General features: G+C 34.9%; 1 pseudogene; it reads right to left on the bottom strand.

The window, feature by feature from the left end:
* Positions 1 to 11,365, bottom strand: part of LOC125864905 (gibberellin 20 oxidase 1-like) — a 69,972-nt pseudogene extending 58,607 nt beyond the window's left edge.
* Between the last annotated feature and the right edge of the window lie 345 nt (positions 11,366 to 11,710).

Below are 11,710 nucleotides of genomic sequence, written 5' to 3' on the forward strand. Positions count from 1 at the left end.
AGTTCTTATGAAGGTCTTGAGAGTGTCTTCAATGGAAGCTTGGAACTTGGAGCAAGAGTCTCTTCAATCTTGAGGAAGGTTTTTGGATTAGGGTTCTTGAGAGAACTTGAGAGAAAATGTGTCTAAGTGTGGGAGAGGTGTTTTGGGAAATGTTTTAGAGATGGGAATTGAACTAATGGTATATAGAAAATAACATACGCCCTTTGGAAAAATGGTCCAACACTTAGAAAAAAACGCTCACTGGAAATTGCATTTCCTGCCGGACAGATTTTACGAAAATGGGCATAACTTCTTTGTCCGAACTTCGAATGAGGTGAAATGAAGTGCGTTAGGTAGCTAACTCAAAGGGCTTTCCATGGATATGTTATGGGCCACCCAATTATTTGTGTGCTAGGAGATATGACCTTCCAAAGTAGACCCTCGAAAAAGGCTTCACTTGGAAATTTCGGATTTTGATACGGTTGCTCTAAAGTTTGGGTTAGACCCATTTCCCACTCAATTTGACTCCCTAAACAAGAATATGAAGTCGGATTTTTGAAAAACGAAACGAATTTTTTTTTGATATAGCTAAACAAGTTTCCGGTAACTTCCGAAGCACATTTTTAAGAACCTTTTGGGTCATTTTAGTAAAATTTGCAACAGGTTGGTAAATATGACATATCATTTAGCTACCAAAAAGACCTCAATTTCTAGCATTTGGTTGGGTATGTCATGCATTTCAATTTCTATATATGTATTTATGCCATATGGTTACACGATCATATCATACATATTTGATTACTATGAGGTTAGATGTTACTTGCAATGATCTCTGATTTATTTTTGTGGTTATGCCTCCTGTTCATCATTTAGGGCTTTCCTGTAGTAACTACAAGTCACTGGGAATGAGAGTTTGGTCACATAGTCGTTCGTTTGGCTTACGTGTGAATTTTAGCATTTTAGAGGTTTTGAACCTTGAACAATCATTTTTTATCAAAAGTTCAAGAAAATGACCTCAAAATCCAATTTTAATAATTTCATCAGCTTTAAGAGGGTCATGTTAGGCCAGTAGCATAGAGGGAAAAACTCCTGATTCTTTTAGTGCAAGTCTATGTGATTAGGCGTTTTAAGTTTTAAGTTTTAAGTTAAGGCCTGAGTTTGAATTTAGTCAACATTTTGAGTCAACAAGCTCGTATGAGAATTCTCACAATAGGGTTAGCTTCGTAATGTTGAGTTTTGTCTAGAACAACCTTTGTTTTGATCTCGAGGCTTATTAGCATCGATTCTGAGCCCTCTTATAGATTTTGGTTTAAAAATAGAGTTCGACGGTGAAACCCACATTTTGCCAAGATGACCTCGAATGGGAAATTTACTGCTCCATTGAGTTTGGAATATCAAATTTGGTAGGGTTACATATTTTTTTTGCTTGAATAGGGTTCCAAATGAATTCAGAACTCCCCGTCGGATATTTGAAACTTGCCAAATAAGATGATATGCATCAGATGGTGTAGGGCTTCATGTTCGCAGACCCTTGGCCACGTTTGTGGAGGTCACTTAACCTGAGGGTCGTATTTGCAGAGCTCTATCCCGATCACAGAGGGTCACATCCGCATAGCCGATGGCGCATTCCTGAAGGCTCGTCGTGTTCACGATGAGGACTTTGAGGCAACTTTGGTCCCATGTTTGAATTGTCGATTTCTCCCTCATCTGAGCTTCTATTTTAGTGATTCAAAGTCCACTATGTTTTTTAGGAGCATGACTACGTGTGTTGGTGATCGAGAGTTGTTGAAGAATCCCCGTTTAAGGAGATTTTGGGTGTGTACATGCTTCCTTAACTTTATTTTCTTATTAAATTTCATGATTGTTGCTTTTGCTGTTTCGAACCTCAGATTGTGTTCAATTTTGGAACACAAGTTCGAGGCATAGTTTAGGACCTCTTGACGGAGTCACTTTCAGAGATTCTAGCATGGGTCCCACAATTTCCATTTCACTCCAAAATTGGCCTATTTTAATTTTTTGTTATTTTTGTGTCTAAATGACCGTACTAATGTTTTGATCTTATTTTTTATTGTGGAGGTGTTCAGAGACCGTTCATAAAGGTAATACTCTGCCCTCTTGATTTGGAGATTGTGTGGTCTGCCTATATGTAGGATACAACTTCCTTTCTATTTTGATTAATCCTGAATGTGTGAATTCATGATGGTTAGTGTGAATTGGAGATATGTACCTCATTATCTCTACTTTTCTTCTTAAAACCTATGTTCTAGGACTTATTGATATTATTTCGATGGTAGTACAATGTTAGTTGGCCTAATAAATGTGTTGTTGCATGTTGTTGTGAACTACTTGTGTTTTTACTTATTATTTGGACCATGTTCGGCCTTAGCCTAGGATAGACTAGAGTTGCGTTAGACTCGCTAGCCTCGTAACTTAATGATAACTCAAATGTCATTTTGGATGGACTAGGTCCTTGTAGGCAAGAATAGTAGACTTGGGTCTGATAGTATTTGCCTTAGTTTAGGCATTTTCCCACCTTTCTATCCTTTCTCTCTTATCTCCCTATTTCTACAACTCTGATGCATTACCGGAGGTTGAGTACTTTATTGGGATTGGAGTACCCCAGGCTTTGAGGCTTTTGTGATGTGTTTGAGAGTGTACGATGATCCATGGTGGCTTGGAGCCTACTTGAGATCCTTTACAAAGTTGACTTGCCCCCGGGTCACTCCTGCTAGCTAGGCTGCTTACGCCCCTAGGAGTGAATTGTCTGGCAGGGTGTCCTAGATTGATTATAACTCTTGCTAGCTGGGCTAGAAGTTGACTGGTTCTTGGTTACATGGTTATTTAGACTGGGAGCCCGACTGATGTTCTTGGATTCGAATTTGGGTTACTTTTTATTTTTTAGTCTTAGTTATTTAGTGTACATGTCGAGCTTATGGGGGTCCGTTCGGGTTTTATTTTAACTTGCGCACGAGTGTACCTTTTGGGCTTATGGGAGTCTAGTTAGGTTTAGTTTAGTTGTACTTAGATTTACTTTAGGTATGTTTGTGTGGTTCTTTACATATCCGTTTTGACCTCTGTTTGTGTCTAAATTCTCTTTTGTCAGATTAGTTTTACCTTTCCTCGTCAGCTGCCTTTGATACTTACAGAGTATATTTGTTTTGGTACTTATGCTACACTCTACATCTTTTCGTGATGCATGTTTTAGTAGCATCTACCAGCATTTATTGATCGTGCCATCTTTTGTAGCTTGCGGATATCGGAGACAGGTTGAGCACTTGGCATCCTGGACCAACTTGATTCCTTCCCTATTTATGTTAGATAGACTTTTACCGTTGAGATGGCTTGTTCTGTTCCACTTATGGGACTTGCATTTGTTTATATTAGAAAACTTTGTACTTGTGACTTCCAAGTTCTAGGATGGCTTCCATTGTATATTGTTGGAATTAGCAACGAACTTCATCGTTAACCTTTTTTAAAATTGTTCGTACGTAACAAAATTTTATAATAAATTGTCACTAAATAAGATTATAACTATATTTTGTTGTGTAGTCGATCGCTAATTTGTATTTTTATTCGGTTCTTATGTAAACAAGACACTTTAGAAGAGCTTGAAGTAGCTGCAACAAAAGGTTCGAAAGAAGACAAATCCTTTTTTGAAGAGTCTTGATCAACATCTACACTATGTTGAGACACAGTGTAATATAGATCTTGTCTAACTCACTCTCCCTTTTCCATCAGTACCTTTATTAGCTCTGCTTCTCCTGAAGTCTTTTCCCATGGACTTGAAGACCTTGCTTTCTTTTCTTTCTTACAACGTTATCACATATATCTCCTATAATATCTTGGCGGGAGGGGGGGGGGAGGTTGTTTGTTAGGATTCTAGCATTCACTCTATATCCTCTTAATAAAGTCTTTAATGTCAAATCCAAAGAATGGCTTTCTGAATTCTTTGCTAAAGCCAAATCTTTCAATGAATAAATCTTTAGTTGCTTCAATTTATTTTTATCTCTAACCTTTTCTTATCCTCTGTTCGATAAACCAATGCCGCCAATGGGAAAGTCATCATAATGTATATCATGTCTACTACACTTTTTAACTGTAGAACTATCCAAATCTATCTCAATTAAGTTCCTCATCTTAAATTTTTTCATACATACAAAATATGTCACATAGAGTTAAGAGAAATTCAAGGATTTTATATAGTTCAAAATAGAACAGATTAAGATATACCCCCATCAGGATGATTCTCAAGGGATATTTTCTTCTCATTTTGTTAACATCTCTACTTCTCTACACTTGAGCTACTTGGTAGGCCCACCGGTTGATGGCAATTTTTATACGTGGGAGAATTAGCAGTAACGTTCGAGCTTATACTAATTGGGGTTTCATGATGATTTGTTTTGACATTGTTTGTTGACCCTAGCTAAACATTCCTGTTTCGTTGCAGTTTAAGATAAATAATTTTTAATGACATTTTGTCGGAGGTAGATAGTGTTTATGTTTTATAGGGTTAACTAAACCCAGATTTTCATTATGAAACACAAATATATACGTGGAAAAAACTAAAACAATTTGAAATGTACAATGAGATTAGCATTAGAAGTCTTAAAGATTTAGAGGTTGAACTGATCTAGTTTAAATCTTAAATACATTTACGCATGATGTAATAATTCTGAGTTTCAATTTCTAGTAAGGAATCATGAACAATTTATAATGAGAAACTTCTAAAGCCCCATAGAACACTCCATCTTTTGATTTTTCAGAAAGTAAAACAATAACTTTCAATACATTTTGTAGGGTAAAATAACTTAGAAGGATACTCGAGTTGTAGAAGAAAAAACATATTTTTCTAATATCATACTCCACTAAATTTACCGAAAATTTAAGGGCATTTTTGGAGTAGAAGATTTATTTAAAGTAATATGAAAATAAAAACTTTGAAATAATTTTGAATAAGAGAGTTATAAATCGCTCTGTGGTTTATAACAATGGGCATTGGAGATGAGATTAGCATCAACTCTATGGTTTACTACACTAAAGAAACCATGACTCTTGCATGCTTCACCAACAAACCTAGATGCTTGTTTGGCCACGACAGGGTCACCAGAAAAGAAAGCCCTTGTCAATAAGGGGAACATGAAGTTCTAGTGCTACAACACAAGGTTTCTAGTCATCCGGCTGTATATATTGTGTGGGAATGTTGGAATCAATTTTAATATGGGATGCATCAAAAATCAATGGTTTTTCCTCACCAAGTACATGTGATTTTCCATTTGTGATTATACTATTAGTGGTGTTTGTAAGCAAGAGTTTTAATTTTCTTTCTTTTGCAATACGTCACAATGGGGAAAAGGAAGTGGAAGTAGTTCATTGTGAGGAGCGAAAATGAAGGATTTATATAGGGCTTAATAATTCTTAAAATTTGGATAGCAGTTCATATGTTGTTTTAATTAGATTTTAAAAAAGGAAATACTTTCAAAGATATTTTTGACCATAGTTTTTGAAAAAATTATGTAAGAAGTTCTTAAGTATCAAAAACGGTTCCAAAGAGTTTGCTGAGAAGGGCTTAATAGTGCTTATATTTGTGGCCAGAGAGTTTTTATTTATTTTGAAATCAAATTTTTAAAAAGGAAATATTTTTAAAGATATGTTTAACCATAGATTTCTAATAAGATTTTGAAATTTTTTCCTTAAAATGGATTGAAGTATAAAAAACGGGTCCAAACAGTTTTCTAAGAATGGCTTAGTAATGCTTTAAAATGGGGTATACTTTTGTTACAGAATGTACATAGATATATCTACACATAATATAGCATAATCATAGGTAGATATATTTAAAGAATCTTTCCAATTGATTTTTCTTAGATAGATTTCCTTATATACCTACAAATAACTTTTTTTCTTAATATAATACTACAGTAAAACCTTACTAAATTAATATAGGTGAGATTACAAAATATTATTAATTTGTAGATGCATTATTTAATAGATAAATTGTATTTATTAATTTAAAGAGTGTTTTGAGATTCAATAAAAGTTAATTTTGATTACAATAAAATTATTGTATCTTAATAATTTATGTATCATATTTATTTAATTTACATAAAAATAATAATTTATGATACATAAGGTACAATCAATACATCAAAACATTATATCTTATTAAATTATGTATCCTATTTATTAAATTCATATGAAAAAAATACATTCATTATAAATAATATACAATGTATGTATATGATTCATTGTAATAATTTTTTGTTAGATGATTCATTGTAAAATAAGTTGAAGAATTCAATGATTTATAAATGTCAACTCCACTTCCACGTGGAAGTGGAGGGAGTGGACAACCATTATAGTTCATGTGATGACACCAACTGGGCAAAACATTAAATGTTGTACCTTTTTACTTCAAATTAACTAACATATATTATGATATATATAGGCTGCCACATATAAATTTTAATAAATTTTGGCTTTACTAGGTAAAGTTTTCAATTGCTATAAACATCTTTCAATTTTCTTTACCAAATAATGTTTTCCATGGTTGTAGAGATATATGTGCAAACTATGTTGATCAATAGTTGTGGAAAGAAAATATTTTGAGGTTATAATTCATCACTAAAAGAAAACTGATAATCTACATTAAGTTATTCAAGCCCATATTTAGGGTATGTTAAGGAAAAATTCCTTTTTTCATAACGAACAAATTCAAAAAAGTTATAAATCATCAAATAAGTTATATTTACTATTCTATTGCTAGAAAAACCCAATGTGAAGGACATTGAGAAGTCAACTAATTTTATTCCTTGATTGTTATCATATTGTTCTCATACGTTATCATTTTGAAGTGTGTTTCATGGTAAAGCTATCATCCATCAAGTTTCTTATTCCTTATGTCAATTAGCGAGCTATTGTCCTAAGATTAAGGCTGAAATGTTGGAGAATTATTATGTTATATCCAAGGGAGTTGCTAAGCCATTATTTCTTGTCAGAAGCTTTTACAAAATTGTTATTTAAAAATGATAATATTATTAAATCTTATACTCTATTCATTTTGGTATATACTTGTCAAGAAGCTTATTTCTAAAATGGATCATACTATTACCGATTAAAGTCGTTCATATAAATTAACTTAAGTATGTCAGTCACCTTTCGTGTTCCGAAATTGTTAATTTGATAAGTTGAAGTCAAGTCAAAAGCTTCAAGTCTATTATAAATTTTGTTGGCCTAAATTGTTTTCTGTGAGTTAAATAAATTCATGACCAGATTCATTAAGTAGCTTAAAATATTTATGAACATCCTCAAGTTCAAGTTACCTCTCCAAATTTGATTTAAGTATTTTAAAATCCTATAGGGTTCTATGATTCGTTTGCATGTTATACATAAGTGATTCTGAGGTTTTGATAACGAGAGCACGAAAGAGCTATGATTGGCAAAGTTTTTGTTATGACTTACTATGTGCATTCATAGTTCATATCACGGCATGTTCTGCATTTACATCGAGCTACAATTGGAGGGAAAGGGGCCTATTTTCCCAAAAGACTATGTATATGGTATAGTTTGCCATATGTTGGCAAATATGATACCAGTTAGCTCTTGGAAAGACCTCAATTTCTAGGAATATTGTTATGTATGTCATGCATTTGCATCTGTATAAAGGTATTCATGACATACGATTACACAAGCATATCATATATATTTGATTAGTATGAGGTCAAACGTCAACTGTAATGACGTTCAAGTTATTTTTGTGCTTACGCCTCATGTTCATCATTTAGAGCTTTCCTGTAGTGACTACAAGTCATAGGGAATGACAGTTTGGTCACCTAGTCGTTCGTTTGGTTTTTGTGCGAATTTTAGCATTTTGGAACTTTTGAACCTTGAACGGTCATTTTCTATCAAAAGTCCAATAAAACTACCTAAGATTCCAATTCTGACAATTCCGTCTGCATCAAGAGAGTCATTTTAGGCTAGTAGCATAGTCGACAAAACTCTTAATGCTTTCCATGCGAGTCTATGCGCTTAGGCGTTTTAACTTTTAAGTTAAGGCATAAGTTTGACTTTAGTAAACATTCTGAGTAAAGGAGCTCAAATTAGAATTCTTTCAGCACGGTCAGCTCTTGAATGTTGAGTTTGGTCTAGAACGTCCATTCATTTTGATTCCGAGGCTTCCAGGCATCTTATTCCAAGCCCCTTGTGGATTTTGGTTTAATATAGTTTTGGGGTGGGACCCATTTATTCTCGAGATGAGCTTGAATGATAATTTGTAGTACTACATTGAGTTTGGAATATCAAATTTCGTAGGGTTGCATATCTTGTTTTCATGCACGGGGTTTTGAATGAATTTCGAACACCCTATCGAGGATTTCAAACTTGCCAAGATAGCTGAAATACATCAGTTGGGGTAGGCCTTCATGTTCGCAGGCCTCTGGCCATGTTCGTGGAGGTTAATTTACCTGAGGGACACATTTGCAGAGCCTTGATCCAATCACGGAGTGTCACATTCGCAGAGGCATTGTCATGTTTGCATGGATTCAGTTCACCTCTAGACACATTGATGGGGCTCTCACAACATTAGCGAGGGCAGTGTTCGTGGAGGCTCGTTGCGTTCATGAAGAAGGGTACGAGTCAACTTTGGTCCCAAGTTTGAATTGTCAATTTCTCCCTCATCAGAGCTCCAATTTCAGTGATTCATAGTCCAATGTGTTCATTCAGAGCGTGTCTACATGAGTTAGTGATTCAGATTTGTTGAAGAATATCCATTTGAGGTGATTTTGGGTGTGTAGGGCTGCCTTATATTTGTTTTCTTGCTAAATTTCATAATTGTTGCTTTTGCTATTTCAGTTCTCTGATTGTCTTTAATTTGGGAACACAAGTTTGATGCATATTTTAGGACCGCTTGATGGATTCAATTCCATAGATTCTAGAGCAGGTCCCACAATTCCTGTTTCACTCAAAAATTGGCCCCTTTTTGTTTTATGTGATTTTTGTTTCTAAATGACCACACTAACATTCTGATCCTAATTTCTATAGTGTGGCAGTATTTAAAGACCGTTCCTAAAGTAAAAGCTCTGGCCTCTTGATTTAGAGTGTGGGCGGTCGGCCTATTAGTAGGGTACTGGTTCCTATCTATTCAGATTGAGCTTGAATGTGTGAATTCATGATGATTAGTCTGAATTAGGGGCGGGTGCTTAGTTATCCCTATTTTTTCTCCTTAGAAGCCATGATCTAGTATTTATTGATATTGTTTCGATGGTAGTACAATGTTAGTGGGTTGATATATGTGTTGTTGCATTTTGTTGTGACCTACTTGCGCTTTTACTTATTTTTTAGATCATGTTTGGCCTAAGCCTAGGATATTCTAGTGTTCCCTTAGACTAGCGAGACTTTTAGCTTCATTGCATCTTCGATGTCGTTTTGGATATACTTGGTCTATGTAGAATGGAATAGCAAACTTGGGTCTGATAGTATAATCCTTAGTTTAGGCATTTGCGTAGCTTCCTAGCCTTTCTATTTTTTCTTCCTATTTCTACGACTTTGATACATATTGAAGGTTGTGAACTTTCTTGGGATTAGAATACCCAAGGCTTGGAGACTTTTGTGATGTCTTAGAGAGTGGACAACGATCCACGGTGGCTAGGAGCGTAATTGAGATCCCTTGTGGAGTTAACACATCCGGGGGTCACTCTTCCTAGCTAGTGGCTTTTGACCCCAAGAGTGGACTTTTTGGCTGAGCGGAATTTATAGCTGAGATCATCTAGGAAGTCGACACGCTCCCAGATCACTCTTTCTAGATTGGATCCTTACACCTTTTAGAGTGGACTCTCACGCTGGGCGGCTGGGATTGATCCTCACTCTTGCCACCTGGGTTGGGAGTTAACCGGTTCTTGGTTACGTGGTTATTCAGACTTGGATCCCGGCTAATGTTTTTGGATTCAAATTTGGGTTACTTTTCATTCTTATATTCTTATCTATTATGTGTACCTGTCGGGCTTATGGGGTCTTTTCGGGTTATATGCAAACTTGCGCACAACTGTACCTTTTGGGCTTATGGGAGTGTAGTTAGGTTTAGTTTATATATACTTAGATTTACTTTAGGTATGCTCGTGTGCTTCTTTTCATATCTGTTTTCACCTCTGTTTGTGTCTAAATTCTCTTTTTTGAGATTGTTCTTACCTTTTCAGCGCAGTTGGCCTTTGATGCCTACTGAGTATCTTTGTTTATGTACTTATACTACACTCTACGTCTTTTCGTGATGCAGGTCCTAGTACTAGCCACCAGTGGTGATTCATCATGCTATCTTTTGCAGCTTGTGGATATCGGAGACATGGTGAGCATTGGGCGTCTTGGACCAACTTTTTTCCTTCTCTATATACGTTAGCTAGTCTTATGGCTTTGAGATGGCTTTTTTTGTTCAACTTATATGACTTGCATTTGTTAACATTAGACAACTTTGTACTCGTGACTTTCAGGTTCTGGGATTGGTTCCATTTTATATAGTTCGAATTAGCAACGAACTTCTTCATTAACCTTTGTTAAAGAGTTCATAGGTAACAAAATTTTATTATAATTTGTGACTAAATAAGATTAGACATATATTTTGTTGTTTAGCTATAAAATTTATCGATCGCTAATTTCAATTGTTTAGTTGGTCCTTGTATAAACAAGACACTTTAGAAGAGCTTGAAGTGGCTACAATAGAAAGTTGCAAAGTACACGAATTCCTTTTTGAAGAATTTTGATCAACATCTGCACTATGCTGAGACAGTGGAATCTAGATCTTGTCTAACTCGCTCTCCCTTTTCCATCAGACCCTTTATTAGCTCTTCTTCAGCTGAAGTCTTTTCCCATGAGCTTGGAGACCTTTCTTTCTTTTCTTTCTTAGAGTGTTATCACATATCTCTTCTATAATATGTGGGGGAGGTTGCGTCTTAGGATTTTGACATTCATTCTATTTCCTCTTAAGGGGTTCTTTAATGTAACATCCAAAGAATGACTTTCTAATTTTTTTTGCTAAAACCAAATCTTTGAATGACTTGATCTTTAGTTGCTTCTATTTATATTTATCACTAACATTTTCTTATTCACAGTTTCATAAACCAGTGCCCCCCAATGGGATCGTCATGATAATTTACATCATCTCTTCTACACTTTTGAACTATAGAACTATCCAACTATGTCCCACCTAAGTTCCTCATCTTTGAATTTTTTGTACATACATTTCACAAAGAGTTAAGAGAAATATAAGGAATTTATAAAGTTCAAAACATGATAGCTTAAGATATACCGCCATTAGGATAATTCTCAAGCGATCTTCTCTTCTCATTACGTCTCCACTTCTCTACAATTGAGCCATTTGGTAGGCCCACCAGTTGATGGCCATTTTTATCAGTGGGAGAATAAGTAGTAAAGTTCGAGCTTTTGCTAATTAGGTTCCCTGATGGTTTGTTTTCCCATTTTTTGATGACACTAGCTAAATCTTCCTGTTTGGTTGCAGTTTGAGATAAATAATTTTTAACGACATGTTATCAGAGGCAGATAGTGCATATGTTCTATATGTCCAACTAAACCCAGTATTTTCAATAAGAAACACAAATATATATGTGAAAAGCAACTAAAACTATTAAGAGATAAAAAAAAAATCTAATTTTGATCACATAATTTCAAATGTACAGTGTTATTAGCATTAAGAATCTTAAAGACTTAAAGGTTGAACTGATCTAGTTTG

This window comes from Solanum stenotomum, chromosome 5 (assembly GCF_019186545.1).
Source record: "Solanum stenotomum isolate F172 chromosome 5, ASM1918654v1, whole genome shotgun sequence".
Lineage (NCBI taxonomy): Eukaryota > Viridiplantae > Streptophyta > Magnoliopsida > Solanales > Solanaceae > Solanum > Solanum stenotomum.